This window comes from Spermophilus citellus (genome assembly GCF_964194105.1).
Source record: "Spermophilus citellus genome assembly, chromosome: 3".
Classification (NCBI taxonomy): Eukaryota; Metazoa; Chordata; class Mammalia; order Rodentia; family Sciuridae; genus Spermophilus; species Spermophilus citellus.
The window spans coordinates 107489177-107508769 of NC_138184.1; the positions used below are offsets into that span (position 1 = coordinate 107489177).

The window sequence follows — 19593 nt, forward strand, 5'->3', positions numbered from 1 at the left end:
GCTGGCCACAGCCAAAATGTGCTCACAGCCCAATCCAGGCCTACTCTCTCCACTGGGCCCCAGTATTTAGATTGGTGTTCCTAAGGCCCCTCTCTCTAAAACCCCAGATCTGACACTGAGCTGCAAAAGGAAATTCACAGGTGTTACCTGTGCTTTGATGTTGTGCACACTCAAGAAACCAAGGGAGATGAAAGGAAGTGCCCAGGATGGTGAATGCAGCCAGAGGCATGGTCACCCTGGCCACAACAGGCAGGACACACTCAGCCAGAACAGAACCAGTGAGGCTCCAGGAAGTAAGTGCCAAGCCAGGAGCCAGCCTGTCCTCTAGACACCTTTAATGCTCAATTATGTTTTACATGTCTCAAGACCACTGGGTAGAGGGGGAGGCAGAAAAATTGAGGAGTGTTGGCGAGAGAGATAGCTGTGAGGACAGGATGAGCTTGCTGGACACAACCATGAAGGACCTTCTAAGATACAAGCAGAAGCTCAAGAAGAAGTGCAGGGATCCCTGGGCAGCCTGCAGGAATAAGGTCAGGTTCAACCCCCCAAGATGCAGTTGGTACCCAAACTGTTTTTGATATTTAGCCTGAAAGAAAACTTGAAGGATTATTAGGAGTCAGAAATTTCCCCATACAAATAGTCTACCTGATTTAATTTCTCATTAGTTTAATAAGAAATTTGTAGCTACTATAACCCAAGTGTGATGTTCAGTGATTTTTTGAGCAGAGCATGATTTTCTCTCATGTGTCCCCAATCCTATGAGATGTCAGTAGGAATACGGGCACAGTGGAGCTAGAGGAAGTTTCTGTGATTCCTTTTTAAAATTTTCCTCCTGATAATTCATCCTTAGATAAGTATTCTAAAAGTTAACTCCTAAAATCATTAACCAAGGCACTGTGTAAGAAAGTGCAGACAATGAGTTATAACACAAGGCTCTCAGGAAGCTGTTGCCATCACAGCTGAGCCTGTGCTGTGAGTTACTCAGGGTCACACCTGAATTGAGCACATCTTCCCACTGGAGAGGTGGGACTTGTTCTGCTGGTATCTATCAGTAACTCCTTTCCTGTTTCTAGGTTTCCATGGGGAGCAGATGCCCTTCTGCAATTCCAGAGATGAGCCAACTAAGGTCATGTAAGTATATGTCTTCACTAGGTACTACTATCATAGGCTCATAAAACCTCACCCTTCTCTGTACATCAAGTTCTCAGGGAAAGGAAGAGAAAGTGCCCTATCACCTGTTCCAGGTTGTGTTATAGAGATGGGAAAAGAGTAGGAAGAGAAAGTGCCCTATTACCTGTTCCAGGTTGTGTTATAGAGATGGGAAAAGAGTGTCCACTTTTCAAGCCCATCTTCCAGCTCTTCCAGAGGAGGAACTCACAAGCCTGAAACACTCTAAATCCATCCTCACTTCAGCACTTATAGAAAGGAACCCAATCAGAATTCTCTTCTGCCTCATGGTTTTTCAAATAATTAACACCCCCCAACTCACCGGCTGCTGCTTCTGCCACTGTGCCCTCCTTGCTTCTTAAGCTGCAATGGTGGCAGGAGACATGAGCTATTTGACCATTCACTATTGAACTCTCCATATTCAGGAAGGAGCTGGGTAGCCACAGCAGCAGCCAGAAAGCAGTAGACTTCCTCCACAGCTTTTTTTTTAGTTAGCCTTTAAATTTTAGAATCTTTTTTCTTTAGAGAGTGAAGTCACTGGTTTCTATGATGGGAAATACAGGCAAATAGGAGGTTTCTGCACCATGTCCACCGTCTTATCACCTGGAAAAAATAGAATGTCCATTTTCTAGAAAGTGCTCCCTGTTTTTCCATTCACTCCTTGACTCTGGTGTATTTCTTCTGTGATATCTCTGGATTTCCATGTAAACCTGGGAATCGATGTGGCCATTGTCTTGATCACCCTGTTAATAAAACCTCATTCAGGGATACTGCCTGTTTTGAAAGTTAGCCATCTTCAAAGCCACTCAGAACAAACCTTATGGTATCTGCAAGGTTTGGGCTCTTACTTCTGGGTGGAAAGCCACATGCTGCATTTCTCATTGGAGGAATGCTGCCCCTCTTGTGCAGCCAAGGATTGATAGCTCATCAGCTGTCCAGGTGTCAATGCTGGTCTTTCTGAAATCATGTTTCTGAGGAAGACCAAGATTGGGCATAAGTAGGATGTCAGACTGTGTTGATTGGGTATGTCTTGGTAGCAGTACAATGTCATTATTATTTTAAACACCTACACGTGGATAAACAATAAATAAATGATAGGTAGAAAGGAATCTAAAGAACAAACAAGAAAATACAGCATTGATTGAAAGGCTTGAGCTACTATTCATCATTTCAATCCCAAGGGAGTTCTCCCTCCTAGGCCTGCCGCTTACCAAGGTGGTTCTACCAAGGATGCCACTCTCAAATTTCTGACAAATCTTCAAATCTTCACTCACAATTTTAAAATTAATGAAAACACACCTACTTTTGAAAATTGGCCCCTGCATTGTTATTTCACCTATTAAGTACACCCATTTTTAGAAAAACTGCAGTGAAGGAAGATATAAAATCTAAGATAGAAGGTACTTTTCCAGGAAGCTCCAATATAGGGGAGATTACAATGTTATCTACTATTCAGATATCAGAGACCACATTAGCCTAATGATCCCAAGAATTTCCCTACCACCATAAACAGAGGATGTCGTCCCCACATCCCTTCCTATGCCTACCTCTCTTTAAGTTTCCTTTAAAAGAAGAGTTTGAGAACCCCAAAAGTGTTACTTACTCTCCAGATGTCCCCTATCCTCCCTTGAATGTTTATTTTTCACTTTCCTAAATTAATCTCTATGCCTTAACTGGTGTCTCCTTCAATTCATTTTAGCAACATTTTGGGGGATTCCCACTCATCATGAGTTGAGGTCCCCCTCTTTGGTAACTCCTCATATTGCACATGAAGATTTATAGATTTATATATGCTCACACACTCACACACAGACCCCTACACACAGACTGTCATGGGGAAAAAAAAAAAACTTGGATAAAATGTGTGTTGAATAATTATATGTATTATGACATGGTTCCCAATATGGGGAATAGTACTCTAGCATCTACAACAGCGGGAGAGGCCTAACCATACTACCTGTGGTCGTGCCCACAACCTTGCTGACATGCACACTCTTTCCTTCTGAACATTGCTCTGTATGGACCCCTGGGATCAAGTCACCTATCCTGTTTCTTTTGAGGACGAACTTCTTTCTGCTGGATCCTGGAACAATTAAAATGACAGCACTCTGGTCAAGAGAGAGAAAGACTGTGTAAGTCTCAGAGGTCAGAGTTTGACAGGCTGCACTTTTCTTTATAGACGAAGACCCATGATTGAATGTTTGGATAAAAAACTTTTTTTTTTTTTGGAAAAAAAGATGTGCTCACAAGACTACCAACTGTAACAGAATTCTATTCCTGGGACGTGTGCCAATGTGCTTTCTTAAAAGATTAAGAGCTTGCTGATAATTCCCCCTGTGATATCCCCCTAACAAACAAGCATGTCATGTATGAACAGACCTCATAAACAATCCAAATTCTTCCAAAACAACTTGGTTAATGCAATGAGCAATTGAAGTTTCTTCAACACAAGCAACTTCACCTGTTTATCCCCATTTTTTCTTTAAAACCCCTGTCTGCCTTTACCTTGATGGGACACTTGCTGGATTTCTAACCGAAACTGTATTTCCTGATTTGCAAATCTGTTCTGTACCTGAGTAGAATCTGTCTTTCATTTGAGCTTCAGCTTATTTATCCTTTCTTGGTTGGCAATTCTCAGTTTTGACAGGATCCTGCTGCACTCCTTGGTGACCAGGCACTGCCATACTCACAGCAGCCAACTTTCATTGTCATCTATGGAAACCTCCCTCAGTGTCCCTTCAACAAACAGAAATCTAGATGGATCCCAAGGCCTAAAGGACCTCTGGGAAACATGATCATCTCATTCCATCCATTTCCCCAGGAGCAAATTTGTCCCTGGGCTGCTGTTCTCTCTTACAGTCTTGTCACCACTGGCTGATATTGAAGAACCACAATATTATGTTGCCAAAATGACCTCAATTATGGCCCAAGATACCTCTCCTTAGAAAGGTCCTGGGAGCAGATTTGCAGAGGGGGTTTGCAAGGAGAAAAATCATGGGTATCAGGGTTCTGGAGAGGGATGTGTTGCTGTAACTCCAAGTCCCTGAGGAGGGGGAGGAAAGACACAGAGGTTTTGGCTTCACTTCTCCTTTGCCTTTGTCCCTGTGGTTCACCCTCCCTGGCCATAAATTGTATGTTTCTCTCCACCATAGTACTGGGCTTTATCCTCAGCCTGAGTGTTGGCAATGGTTAATAGTTGTTAGCCCAGAGCTGGAGCCTGGGACATGATCAGAGATCCCATCCCCCTTGCTGTGGTTTCCATCAGTATTCACCTTCATTACATACTGGCAGCTCTCTCCTGGCCTCTGCTTATTACCACCATATGAAGTAGTTGCTGTGTTCACTGCTGAGGATGTAGGTGACTGTGGCTGAGTCTCCCAAGTGATGAAGAAGCAGATGGGGACTGGATCATCACAAACTGGGCACAAAGACTGGGAACTTACAATTTTGTGAGTGACACTGAGTGCTCAAAACAATGGGGAAGACCTAACCTTAGGAGCTTTGTTTGGAGGGACAAAGCAAGAGGGTCCCCATATTGCTTTGGGAATGTCTGGCTTATGGAGAAAACAAGGAGCAAGAAGCAAATGTGAAGCCAGTCCAAGGTGGGCGGAAGTTGTTTCCAAACACTATGTCCAGAGGCTGCCAAGCTGGGCCTGGACTAGGCAATACCCCTTTTCATCCTGTGTTCTTGCAGATAGTGAAGTTAGAAGCAGTGGAAGCAAATTTGTTCTTCTCTTCAGCAGTTTGTTTTTCTATGTACTTGTATGAGCCCTGAGCCTGGTGATTTTGTGCCAGTAATTTTCTAATTTTAGAAGAAGGGCCACATGTGGCCAGCTGCAGTGGTGCATGCTTGGAATTCCAGCAGCATTAGAGGCCAAGGCTGGAGGATTGTGAGTTCAAAGCCAGCCTCAGCAACATAATGAGGGCATAAGCATCTCAGTGAGATACTGTGTGTAAATAAAATTTCAAAAAGACTGATGTCCCAGGGTTCAAACTTTGGTATGATGATTATGGAGGAGGAGGGAGAGAGGGTCAGAGTGAGGGGGTGGGTAGGGGATGAGGAGAAGGAGTAGAAGAAGAAGGAGAAGGAGAAGGAAGAGAAGAAAAAAAAGAAGAAGAGAAGAAGAAGAAGAAGAAGAAGAAGAAGAAGAAGAAGAAGAGGAGGAGGAGGAGGAGGAGGAGGAGGAGGAGGAGGAGGAGGAGGAGGAGGAGGAGGAGGGGGAGGAGGAACAACATGTGGATGTCAGGGGTGGAAAGGGCAATTCACCTGGAAGCAGCAGCCTCAGAGGAAAAATCAAAGAATGAATAATACCCTCTGCACTGGAACATTTCTAGATGTTCCCAGCCTGAGTGTCACAGTGCCCACTGCTGCCTACAGAACAAATGGCACCCAAAGTACATCATCAGTTCATGCAGAATTACCAATTCTGAAACATTATTGCATTGTAGACTCTTTGACAAGCATCTTAAACAAGACACTTCACATCAGCATTTGCAATAACCCAAATTTATGCTTGAGTCCCCTGTGTTCTGCTGAAGAAATAATCATTCAGAGATTAAGATAACTTGTTTAAAGGGCTGGGGTGGTGCTCAGTGGTAGAGTTCTTGCCTAGCATGTGTGAGGAACTGGGTTTGATTCTTAGCACCACATATAAATAAATAAAAGTCCTTTGACACCTGAAATATATATATATATATATATATATATATATATATATATATATATATATATATATATATATTTAAAAGATCTTGCTTAAGTCTCCCAAAGAGAGGAATTCTATCAAGAGTCCTTCCAGGAGACTCACCTCACAGCTGTTCTTTCTGACCATTCATGCACTGCTTCCCCACTATCTCCTTTTCCCTCACTCAGGCCTTCTGGACCCTCTTTTGAGAAGTCTTTTTCCCTTCATCCAAGTGTACTTTGTTCTCTTAGACAGTGAAGGGGATATTTCTTCTCCTCCTTCCATGGCATGTTACAAACAAGAACCTCTGGAACTATGAGGAGAGACTGGTGTCCTGAACTTGAAAGAACAATGAGAAGGCACAGGATCATTAAGAACAGGGACTCTGGGGCATGAAGACCAGATATTTGCTGCTGGTTCAGCCCTGTTCAAGCTCTGAACTCAGGCAAGTTCCTCCTGCTCTCTGAGCCTCAGCTTCCCCACCTGTGAAAAGATTAATGCTGGGAGCAGAGGGCAGTTTTGTTTAAATGACTTAGTTCATGGGTAATGTTGGATACATGCACACAGTCAGAGAAACACAGGGGCAGGGATGGCCATAGTGTGTGTACTGATCAAAGAAAGGTCTATCCTAACATCCTCCCTTCAGTCAGTTATCCCTTAATCCTTTTCTCAAATACCAATCTTGTCTCTATTCAGTTTTGTTTTTCCAGAGTACTCTGAGCAAGGCCTGGTGCTGTCCTTGCTGTGACTCTTTCTATTAAGAAAGGTCCTTGGAGTCAGTGTGATGTCTAAAAGTTGGGAAGGAGGTTCTGGAGTGTAGGATGCACCTTGGCACACTCAAGAACTGAAGAAGATTTCACTGGGGACTGCCTTCTGGATATGGCAGAATTTGATATCATATATAGGATGCTAGTAAAATAGTGTTCAGATACTAGCTCAATTTTTTTTGCATTGGTTTGAGGATTATTTCAATCTTTAAAATTATTTATGAAACACTGGGAAAGAATTGCAGTGTGAGAGAGATTTATAGTTGTATAAATTAATGTATTTTAATATCAAAACATGAGTGCATAGGTCAGAGTCTGTGGCACATTGGTTTTTGTCCCACTTCCCCATCTCCCTGTTTCACTGTGAACAGCACCACTGTGCCACGTCCCACAGTAATAGTCAGCCTCATCTTCAAGTTGGAGCCCAGATATCTGCAGAACACCTGCATTGGCTGAGGTATCTTTGGATCCAGAGAAACGACTGGGGACCCCAGAGCCCTGGTGCTTGTCTGACTCTGAGTAGTAGTTCAGGAGATACTTTGGAGGACTCCCTGGCTTCTGCTGGTACCAATATATCCTGTAGCTACCAATACTGAAGCCACTGCTCAGAGTGCAGGTGAGTTTGGAAGATGCTCCCGGAGATGCAGAGAGAGATGGTAGTTGAGTCAACACAGGCTGGGAGAGGGAACCTACAGAGAAAAATAGGGAAGATAGTGTCCATGGTAAAACTTCTCATAGGTTCATACCTGAAGAGTTGATTCAAACAATGACTCGAGAACTGCTTACTGAAGGTCTTTCCTACCTAAGCAGTGAGAGAGCAGCAGGATGAGAAAAGGAGTCCAGGCCATGGTAGGCACAACTTCCTATATCCCACAGTGGAGGTGAGCTGCCACAGATCTCCTTTTCTTCCCCCTTTCTTCAGAGGAGGGGCTGTCCATGCAAATGTTTCCATCATGACTGCCACAGCCACCCCACCCCACCCCAGCCAGGTGTTGGGGTTCAGCTCAAACTACAGACTAAAGAGAATGAAGGTTTCTTTTACCACTGTGGGGGGAACCATGGGAGGAAGGACTGCTGAGACAAGACAAGTTTCCTGCCCAGGGGACTCTGCTATGCCAGAGTTAACACACTGGTAAGTCCCCTTCAGTTAACACATGGCCCCTCCTCCAGACCAGGACTCCTTTGAGTGAATGGTCCATATTGAGAAGCTGTGTAGGGACCACAGGTTAGTCCCACAGTGTCCCCTGCTGGTCACAGGGCGTACCTTCCCATAGTCCAACATCTTGAGAGCCCAACAGGTTTCTGTAGCTCATCAGTAACTGTCTATGTATAGAATGTTGGATTCCTAAATACTGCAATTTTGATATGCTTCCATTCTCTCACCCTTTCAGAAGTTTTTCTGTATTTTGGAAAGCAGAAAATTATGAAAAAAATGATAACTTAAGGAGTTAGGTCTCTCATAGAAGAGGATGCAAACTCCATATGATTTCTTGGGTATATAATCTACAATATACACATATTTTTACAATTTTGTAATATTTATTTATGAAATAAACATATTCCCATGATTGGTGCCTAATTGAATTGCATTTTAATCTCCCACTTTAAGCCCTTTTAAGTGTTAAATTAACTATTATATTTGGAAGCACATTGAATCTTAAGGCTTGCTGGTGTAGATCTCCTGTTGTGCCAGATTGCACTAGAATAAAGTCCAACCTGGGACATTCATTCTTGGATACTCAGTAATCAATCTCCTTTATTCACCCTCAATGCAGATACAATTTTTTATATGGACACAGAAGAAACCCATCAATATTTCCTCTCCACTTTTCCAACAAGGGTATTTGAGGAATTGAATAGTTGATTAAGGGACTATGCCTGATTTCTTTCTCTATCATATGTGTATCAGTCAGATGCTCCATCTCTCTTGAAATTAGGACTCTGCCTTCCTTCCTCACTTTCACTAAACTACTCTTTTTATCCCCAAGCTCTGCTGTGCTATTGGGTTTCCTGTATTCAAAAAGGTTGTGCTATACATTGTGTCCATATTAGTATTCTTTGAGATGGGAGGAGTGCACTATTTCTTATGCCATCGTGACTGTAGAAAGTGACACTGTGTACTTTCTAGAATTATTTTCTTAGATTGTGAATCTTTTAAATCTACAATAATATGTCACAGATTTTCAAAATTGTTGGTATGGCATACAGTTTCTTACTTGACCCCAAGATAAATTTAATCCAGGGAACCTCTGCAATTTGTGTTGGCCCTGTCAGTGGTTCTCTGCTACAAATAAGCTTTGATTTTTAAATAAGCACATATAGAGTTAATGAGAAGTAATAAACACCTAGAGAGGCCAGCAGAAATTCACAACACCTGCTCCTTCAGAGTAGTTGTCCCTTTTACTTCTTAGTACCTGGAAAATTTTCTGGTGCCATAAAATGTGTAACTGTGGAAACTCTGATTACAATTTATAAATTTTAATTAGTGTACACCAATTATATTAAAAAGTTCAGAAGAGAATGTATTATATTATGAAGGACTGGAATTTATGAATTGTAACGTTTTTAATTTAATTTACTTTTTTAAAAGTATTTATAAAATAGAGTAGTATAGATATTTTTACATATTTATGTAAACATGGAATATGTCTTATTCTAATTAGGATCCCAGCCTTGTGGTTGTACATGATGTGGAGATTCATTGTAATATATAAATAAATAAATATGTGTGTTTGTGTGTGTGTGTACACAATTGTGTCAGTTATGTAATTTTTGATGAATTATTTATCTTAGGTGATACCTTACTCCACTTGTCAGATTTCTGTCTGTGGAACAAGAAATATAGAGACCCTCCAAATCTATTCTATTTGACACCTTCAGGCTAAGGAAAAAAGTCAAGACCTTTTTCTTTTAGAAGTCTCTGCTGTGTCATCTTCCTCAGTCTGGGGAAATGACATTGAATTAAGAAGTTTCCCCTATTTTCCAGGACAATAACCCACCAAAGGTGCACAGACAAGTGTCTCCAATTGGCAGCACCCTGGATATAGCACTGTAGTTACATTCAGGACTCAGAGAAGTCCCTCAGTGCTGGTATATTAACATAATACTCCCTCACTGATCCCCTGAGCTGTGCATAACCTGATTACAATCTTCAGATTCAAAGAGCAATGATGTCATTCCATAATGATAGGGCTAAATGCATTTTCAAACAGTGTCTACATAGTGAAGAATATCAAAGAGAGCACAGCTAATCTCTAACCAATGTTCCCTGCACACTTAAGTATTTGGGGCTTGTGTGATACTCAACAAAGTCTCATCATCACATGGTCAGTGACCATCCCAACAAAATGAGCTGTCCATCAACACAAGGGAGATGACTCCTCTCCCCAGATTTGCTTACATGGCACATCATGTAAAAAATGTATATATTTCAGAGTAGTGATTGCCCTTATTGTGTACCATATACAATGCAAATATCACCGTGTCTGTTCTGTCCACATTGGTAAGACTTTATAGTGACATTTACAAGAAGGAACTCAGCAAGATTTGAACATTTTCTATACTCTCATCACCCAAATGAGAAGATTAAGGCTGCACCAGGGAATCAGGATAAATTGAAGGCATATTGTCTAGGTGAAGTCCCCCTCACATCACAAAATAGTCTACTTTTTCTTAAACTAAGTGGGTAAAAGTCCATGCAAGCAACAGTATTGGGTAGGAAGATTCCCAAATGATTAGAGGAGATACATGGTTCAGGAACGGAATCAGTGTTCATATCCCTGGAGTCATCATGGAAAGATGAGGTTACTGTATGCCATAATAAAAATGTTTGGTTCCCCTTAAAATGTGCATATTTTAATCACAATACAATGATTGAATGCTTTAAGAAAAAGGGCCCTTTAGGGGACAGAATACTCATGAATGGGATTAGTGTCCTTAAAGAAGAGGATTGAGAAGGTGGCTGTGTACCATGTGTAAATGCATGAGAAGAAGCCATCTGTGAACTAGAGAGTGGGCCATCAGCAGACACTAAATATGCCAACACTTGGATCTTGGACTTACCAGCCCCCATTAAGAGTAAAAATTAGTTATCTTTTGCTTATAAGCCCATCAGTTTAGGGTAGCTTAATAGAGAACCAGGAAGGGATATGATGCTTGTGTAAGAGTACAGGACAGTGCAGACTATCCTAGGTCAGGGAAAATGACCCTCATGATGCACATCCATAATCCCATATAGTCAGTGACTTTTGCAGTGAGGGGATAAGGAAGGGAGGCCAGGCTTTGGCATGGTGTCCTCAAAGTTACCTTCCTTAGTTTCCACCAGGGTTAGGACACAGTATCTAGCATCTCTCTGATCTTCCTTAAAAGCTTTTGTAGAGTGGATCTTCTTTATTTGAGTATGTTCCTTATCTCACTGAAATTTTGATATGAGCAGAGGATTCTTTTTTTGTGCAGAACAGAGATGGTTACTTCAGAGCCTGATTAAGTGGGGTATCTGTTGCTAGGAGTCTCTGTACTCACTTTGTACAGACATATTATCATCTCACTGTCAAAGAACCTGTTTAATCATCATCGCTGGAAATACAGAATTTATTTTTTCTGAGCCTTTAGAGAGAAGAATAGTTCTCAGAGACTGACTAGAACTAGCAGGTGCAGAAGAAGGTAACATTATACTTGGAGCTGGTCAGTAGGGCTGCACTTGGAGTGTGCTACACATAGTGCTCCCCAGATGCTTGGAGTGTGCTATACATAGTGCTGCCCAGATGCATTCAGACCCCCATATGTTTCTGAGTCATGTCTAGATTCTAGTAGGAAAAGCGTGGGCCAACCACTTCTTCCTTATCTGTTTACTCCCTGGATAGAAACTGAATTCTGAGAAATGATATTGTAGAATAGGAAGGTATTACCATTGGATTAAATCAATTTCTTACAATGGAGAAAAGAGGAAGACATTTCCCACACATTAATTCTAGGAAAATCAGATGCTGATTGAATTAATGAGAACAAGAACCACCATCTGAGCTACATGTAGTCCCAACAGTGACAGCACCAAGCAGAGAGAATTCATCTGAGGCTTTAATCTCTCTTCCCCATGGGTCTGGAACACTGTGTAAGGCTTAGAGTTGTCATGCCAAATATTACAATAATAGTCTCATCTTCATTCTGCAGCCCACAGATGTGCAGAACACCATCATTAGCTGAAGTATCATTTAGCCCCAAGAAGTGGCCAGTGATCCTGAAGCCCTGCTGTTTACTTGAGTCTGAATAGTAATAGAGGAGACACTGGGAAGTTGGGAAGGGCTTCCTGGCTTCTACTGGTACTAGTGTATTCCAAAGTCACCAGCACTGAAGCCAAATCTGATTGTACATGTGAGTCTTGTGGAGAGCAAGAGTGGCTGAGTCAGCCTAGACTAGGACAAGGAAACTGAAAACACAGATACTCAAGGTTGAGCATATGGGATCAAAGTTTGAGTTGCTGGATGATCTAAGGTGGTAGGGTCTGCCTCAAGTGAGGATCCTACCCCTTCCTGAGAAATGAGACAAGATCAGGAGAATAGAACCCCAGGCCATTGTGGACACATCCCCCCTGAGGTCCAACCTGGAAAGATCTACCCATGGCATCTCTTATCCTCTCCACTGGTCTCACAGTGAGGAGTTATTGAGGCAAATGTGGTCCTAGCCATTTCCTGTCCTACTCCTCTGCATGCATCTATTCAGGTGCTGTTTGTTGAGAGTCTGGCAGGAAGTACCTCAGGAGGCAGTGCTAGAACCACCCTCAGATAGAACAAAAGTGCTCCTTCTGCACCACAGAGTGCAGCTCCACCATCTTTGTGCTTGGGAAATGCATAGCTCTGCAAATGGAGACAGTCCCATAGCTCCCCCTGCTGCTCACTGGGCAGACTCACTGTCTCAGTCCAAATTATATTAATGGATCCACCTGAAAGCCTGGTCACTGTCAGTCCACAGATACCCATGACTGTGTCTCTGCTCTGTCCCAACGTAACCTGATATTAATAAACATAGTTTGCCATTGAGGAATTTGGGGTTAGGAAGAGAAGGAAAATATTGAAATTGTGCAGTGTTAGAAGACTGTAGTGTGGTGAGAACACAGAGGATTCTGGGAGTAAAGATTCAAGTGGCTCCTTCCATAGGGATCAGAGAGAGAGATGACTGTTATCTGAACCTGACTGGAAATGAGGTCCTGCTTGAGGAAAAACTAAAAACACCACATTCCTACTGGTGGTGTAACATTATCATTAACAAGATTATCATTCTACAAATCAAATAATGCAGGGTGTCTGCACTGAGAGAATTTCTCACTGTTAGAGTCTTGCATTTATTTGGTGATTTTACCATCACACTGTATATCTCTGTTGCTGCTTCCTGACACAGAGAATCATGAATGGATACGTTGGCACTTACTAATTGCAAATTCCTGAAAATATAGTGTAATATACTCCCACAATACTGTAGCAAATTTCAGGGAGTACATGAATGATGATCCCATCCACAGTGATTATACTGTTCCATCATGACTATGAAGATACATGATTCCTTCTCCAGGCCCTGTTTACTTATATTAAACAATGATGTTTTGATCAAAAAACAATTTTAATTCATCTGTTTGATATGAATATATCAACATTGAAGAAGAACCCAGGACAGCAGGTATCTATCAAATTATAAAAGGAGCATGGAAGAGCTCCCTGATTCTCTGATGTAAATTTATCAAGGCAAGACCTCAATTTCAGAAATGTTTTGCATCTCTGCAGGACAATACTGAAGCAAAATTGGTAGGCTAGATTATCACTGAATCTGGTGGCATGTTGTCCCAAAACTGCATCCTTTTTTTTACCAGATGTTTTCAGGTAATCAACACAAAGAGCTCAAAGGCTCTTTCTCATAAACCTGAAAGTCACACCCCCCCCAGGGAATTACTTCCTCCAGTGTGTTTTTTAATTATTTGTATATCCTGGAGATTAGTGCTCTGTGTGACATATGTGTGGCAAAAATTTGCTACCAAAATATAGTCTTTCTTCACCTCATTGTTTATTTTGCTGAGAAGAAGATTTTAGTTTCAATTCATCCCATTCGATTCTTGCTTTTATTTTATGTCCTTCAGAACCCTTGTTAAGAAAGTTGGGGCCTAAAACAACATGATGAAGATTTTGGCCTACTTTTATTTATTTATTTTTTTTATTAGGCGTAAGGCCTCTGGTCTAATTCCTAGATCCTTGATCCACTTTGTGTTGTTTTGTACATGGTGAGAGAGAGGTGTTTAGCTTCATTTTGCTGCATATGGATTTCCAGTTTTCCCAGCAACATTTGTTGAACAGACTCTCTTTTCTCCAATGTGTGCATTTGATGCCTTTGTCTAATAGGAGATAACTGTATTCATATTTTTTTTCTCTGAATCTTCTATTCTGCACCAGTGGTCTACATGTCTATTTTGGTGTCAACACTATGCCATTTTTGTAACTAGAGCTTTGTAGTATAGATTAAGCTCTGGTATTGTGATGCATCCTGTTCCACTTTTCTTGTTAAGGATTACTTTGGCTATTCTGGGTCTTTAAAATTTCCAAATCAATTTCATGATTGCCTGTTTCCATTTCCATAAGGAATGATGTTGAAATTTTAATTGAAAATGCATTGAAGTAGTATCGCTGTTTTGGTAGTATGGCCTTTTGACAATGTTAATTTTTCTGCCTATGCAGGAGCCTGTGCGATTTATCGATCTTCTAAAGTCTACTTAATTTCTTCCCTTAGTGTTCTGAAGTTTTCATTGTAGAGTTATTTCACCTCTTTTGTTAGGTTGATTCTCACATTTTTTTTTCCTTTGGGACTATTATGAATAGGGTCGTTTCCCTAATTTCTCTTTCAGAAATTCATCTATGATGTACAGAAATGCATTTGATATCTGGGTGTTGATTTTATATCTGCTCCTTTGCTGAATTCATTTATTAGTTCTAGAATTTTTCTGGTGAATTTTTTGGATCTTCTACATGTAGAATAATGTCATCAGCAAATGGAAATAGTTTGAATTCTTCTTTACCTATTTGTATCACTTTAAGTTTTTTGTTTTCTCTGATTACCCTGGCTAGAGTTTTAAGGATGATATTGAATAGAAGTGGTGAAAGAGGGCATCTTGTGTTGTTTCAGGTTTTAGGGGGAATGCTTTCAGTTTTTCTCAATTTAGAATGATGTTGGCCTTGATCTTAGCATAGATAGCCTTTACAATATTGATATATATTTTTATTATCCCTAGTTTTTTCTAGTGTTTTGAACATGAAGCAGTGTTGTACATCATCAAGTGCTTTTTCTGCATTGAATGAGATGATTATGCGATTCTTATCTGTAAGTCTATGGATATGAAGAATCACATTTATTGATTTCCATGTGCTAAACCAACCTTGCATCCCTGGGATTAACCCTACTTGATAATGGTGCACTATCTTTTAAATATGTATTTGCATTTGAATTGCCAGAATTTTAATGAGAATTTTTGAATCTGTATTCATTAGAGATGTTGGTGTGAAGTTTTCTATCCCTGATATATATATATATTTTTTTGTTTGGTTTCGATATTAAAGTGATACTGTCCTCATACAATGAGTTTGGAAGGGTTCCCTCCTTTTCTATTTCATGGAATCATTTGAGGAGTATTGGTACTAGTTCTTTTTTGAAGGTCTTATGGAACTCAGATGTAAATCTGACTATACAGGGCTTTTCTTTATTGGTAGGCTTTTGATGGCATCTTCTATTTCATTTCTTGTACTTTTTGTGTTTTAATTGTATGTATCCTCCTGATTTGGTTGAATAGATCATATGATTCTAGAAATTTCTTGATGTCTTCAAGATTTTCTATTTTGGTGGAGTATAAATTTCAAAATATTTTCGAATTATCTTCTGTATTTCATTAGCATCAGTCATGATATTTCCTTTTTTATCACAAATTTCAGTAATTTGAATGTTCTTCTCTTCATTAGTAAAGGGTCTATTAATTTTTTTTATGTTTTCAAAGAACAACTTTTTGTTTTGTCAGTTTTTTCAATTGTTTCTTTTTTTCAGTTTCATTGATTTCAGCTTTAATTTTAGTTATTTCCCGACTTTTACTACTTTTGATTTTGATTTACCCTTCTTTTTCTAGGGCATTGAGATTTATTGTTAGGTAATTTATTTGTTGACTTTTTCTTCTTTTAAGGAATGAACTCAATGCAATGAACTTTCCTCTTAGTACTGCCTTCATAGTCCCCAGAGATTTTGATATGTTGCATCAGTGTTCTCATTTACCTCCAAGAAATTTTTAATCTCCATTCTGATGTTTCTACTATCCATTGTTCATTCAATAGCATGTTATTTAGTGTCCAGGTGTTGGAGTATCTTGTACTTATTAAATTTTATCATTAATTTCTAGCTTCATTTCATTATGTTGTGATAGAATGCAGGGTAGCATCTCTACTTTTTGTCTTTGCTAAAAGATTCTTTGTAGCATAATATATGGTCTATTTTAGAGAAGAATCCATGTGCTAATGACAAGAAAGTGTATTCACTCATTGGTGGATGAAATATCTTTATATGTTTGTTAAGTGTAAATTATTGATTATATTATTGAGTTCTATAGTTTCTTTGTTTAGTTTTTGTTTGGAGGATCTAGCCAGTGGTGAAAGGGGTGTGTTAAATTCACCCAGTATTATTGTGTTGTGATCTATTTGATTCTTGAAATTGAGAAGATTGCTGGATGTACATAGATGTTCTGTTATTTGTGGCATATAGATTTACAATTGGTATGTCTTGTTGATGTATGATTACCTTAAAATACAGAGCTGTTATTTCTTATTCCTTCTGACTAAATTTGACTTAAGGTTTACTTTATTTGATATGAGAAAAGAAGCTCCTGCTTTTTAAACAGTCCATGTGAAAGGTATGTTTTTCCCCAAATTTTCACCTTCAGTCCATGGATGTCTTTTCCCATGTAATGAGTTCCATGAAGGCAGCATATTGTTAGATTTTTTTTTAAATCCAATCTGACGATCTATCTCTTTATTGATGAGTTTAGGCCATTAAAATTCAGAGTTATTATTGAGACATGGTTTGTATATCTGTTCATTTTTGTTTTTCAACTTGACTTAGTTTCTCCTTTGATTGGCTTTTCCTTTAGTGTAGTTTCTCCCTTTGCTGATTTTCATTGTTATTTTTTATATCCTTCTCATGGAATATTTGCCAAAAATGTTCTCTATTTCAGACTTTCTTGCAAATTCTTTTAACTTTTGTTTATCATAGAAGGTTTTTATTTCATGAAATCTAAAGCTTATTTCTCCTGGATATAAGATTCTTGGTTGGTACCCATTTTCTTTCAAAGGTTAGTATATGTTATTACAGGGTCTTGTAGCTTTGAGGGTTTATGTTGAGAAATCTGATGAGCTCTGAATTGTCTCTCCCTATATGTATTCTAATTCCTTTCTCTTCCAGTCTTTAAAATTCTATCCTTGTTCTGTATTCAAGGCAGTTTCATTATAATTTGCCTTTGTTTCTGTTGTGATTTTGTACATTTGGTGTCCTCTAAACCTCTTGCATTTTATTTTTTAATTCATTCCTCAGATTTGGGAAATTTTCTGATTTTATGTCATTGAAGAAATTGTTCATTTCTTTGGTTTGTATCTCCATGCCATCTGCTATCCTACTAACTCTTAAACTTGATCTTTTCATGTTATCCCATAATTTTTCAATGATCTTCTCACAGTTTCTTACCATCTTCACTGTTTGGTCAATTTTCTTTTCAATATTGTATATTTTGTCTTCATTGTCTGAGGTTCTGTCTTCCAAGACATTAATCTTTTGGTGATGTTATCTATTGAGTTTTTAATTTGGCTTATTGTTTACTTTATTTCAAGGATTTATATTTGTTTCTTTTTCAGAATCTCTCTTTATTGAAGTAATCTTTTGCTTGCTGCATTTGCTCATGTAGCTTTTTATCAAAGTGATTTTTTGTTTCCTTGTTTGCTTTTTTATATCATTCTTTAGGTTGCAGAACATTTCAATTATGTACCTCCTGTACTCCTTCTCCAACATTTTTTTACTCTTTTCATCATGGATTCTAAAAATGAAGTATATTGGCTTGTTGGGGACACTTTCTTGCCTTGTTATTTCATGTTGTTCATGTTTCTTCCCTTCTAGCAGTGCAGAATCAAGGTATTATAGATGCTACCATATAAATTCATAGTGTCTTTGCAGGTTTTCAATCCCTGGTTAAAAAAAAAAAACAGAAAAGTCACCATATCACCATAAATGTCACAGAAATCAACTGGATCATTTGGGACTCTTCTGAAAATTTGTACTCCAATAAATTAAAAAATCTCCAATAAGACGATGCATTTCTAGATAAATATGATCTGAAAAAATGAATCAAAAGGAAATAGAAAATGTAAACAGACCAATAACTTGTAATAAGATACAAACAGTAATAAAAATCTTCCAACAAAGAAAAATCCAGGGCTGAGTGGATCCCCAGCTTAGATCTTCCAAACCACTAAAGAATAGATAGTGCCAATACTCCTTAAATTATTCAATAAAATGAAAGGGAAGGAACAATTCCAAATTCATCCTAAGAAGCCTGTATAACACCTACACCAAAACCAGATAAGGACAATTCAAGGAAAAAAACACAAAAGACCAATATCCATGTTGAACTTAGATGGAAATATACAGTATACATATTTTATCTCATGTATGAAAGTTTCTATAGGGAAAAGGAAAAGAAATGTGGTGATAAATACCATGGAACTGAAAGGGACATCAGTAGGAAAAAGTGAACAAGGGTGGAAGGAATAAGGGGTTCCAGGGAGTGGTATTGACCAAATTATATTGTTATATTTTGTTTATAGATCAATATGTAGCCTCAAATCCCATATTTATGTATAGCTATAATGAATCAATTAAAAATATGGTAAAAATATGAGGCTTTTTAGGAAATCACATTTTGATTCTCACCACAACCCTGAGAATAGGACAGCTCTCTATAACTGAGAGTCATCAGAATTCACATATAACCATAGTTATGTGGAAGTATAAATCAGCCTATCATTTAAGATAAAAGAATAGTCACAGATATTTGTGTGATAAAATCCTAGAAGGTACAAGAAGGATCCCTGCACTAATCTTTACCAAGTGGTAGGCTTCTAGGGCAGTTTTGTGGCTTTCTCTATATTAGCTGTCCCTGTAGAAATGGGAATATGTAAGTCAAGATAAATGACTGCTGGAAAACCTAGAGGTGATGACCCAATGGAGATCTAATCCTTGCTATTGAATTTCATCCTCTCTCTCTCTCTCTCTCTCTCTCTCTCTCTCTCTCTCTCTCTTGCAAAGAGATATCTTATTTCCTCATGGAAATGAGATAATAGGTGGGGAATAAACATCGTAGTATATTCTTTTTAAAAGCTTTTTAGAATTCATTCTTTTTAGTTATTCATGACTCTACAGTATATTTTGACATGTTTATTCTAATTATTCTAATTATTATCCCAATCTTGTTTTGTACATGATGTGGAGATATACATGTAGTGTATTTATATATGTCCTCAGTAAAGTCAAATTAATTACGCTGTCATTTCCATTTCAATCACTTAAGCCTTGAATTAATGCCTCCCATTGTTAAAAAACAAAACCAAAACAACCCTCTTTTTCCTGTCAAAACAATGAGTTTATTATTCTTATTTTTCCTGTTCCAGGTATTTTGATGCCAAGCCTGTGTTCTCTGAGATATGAGATATTCATGTGGGGAATTGGACCAAGTCCTCCAAGAGCAAAAAGCATAGAAGTGATCACCTATGAAAAAGAAAAATGTGTGCAGTAGGGAACCTAGGTTTATTTGACAGATGATGTGCCCCTCTCCAGGCCAAGGAGGTGGGTGAGAAGTTGCAGCTCTGACAACTAGAGTGAGTCTTCCTTTCACTCTTCCAATGGGTGCACTGAAACCT

General features: G+C 39.0%; 1 long non-coding RNA gene across 1 annotated transcript; it reads left to right on the forward strand.

Annotated features, from left to right (window-relative positions):
• The first annotated feature begins 414 nt into the window (after positions 1 to 414).
• Positions 415 to 19567, forward strand: LOC308645784. Its single transcript, XR_014021280.1, has 3 exons — positions 415 to 530; positions 1074 to 1131; positions 19345 to 19567. It is a non-coding gene; the product is annotated as an uncharacterized lncRNA (long non-coding RNA).
• The last annotated feature ends 26 nt before the right edge of the window (positions 19568 to 19593 follow it).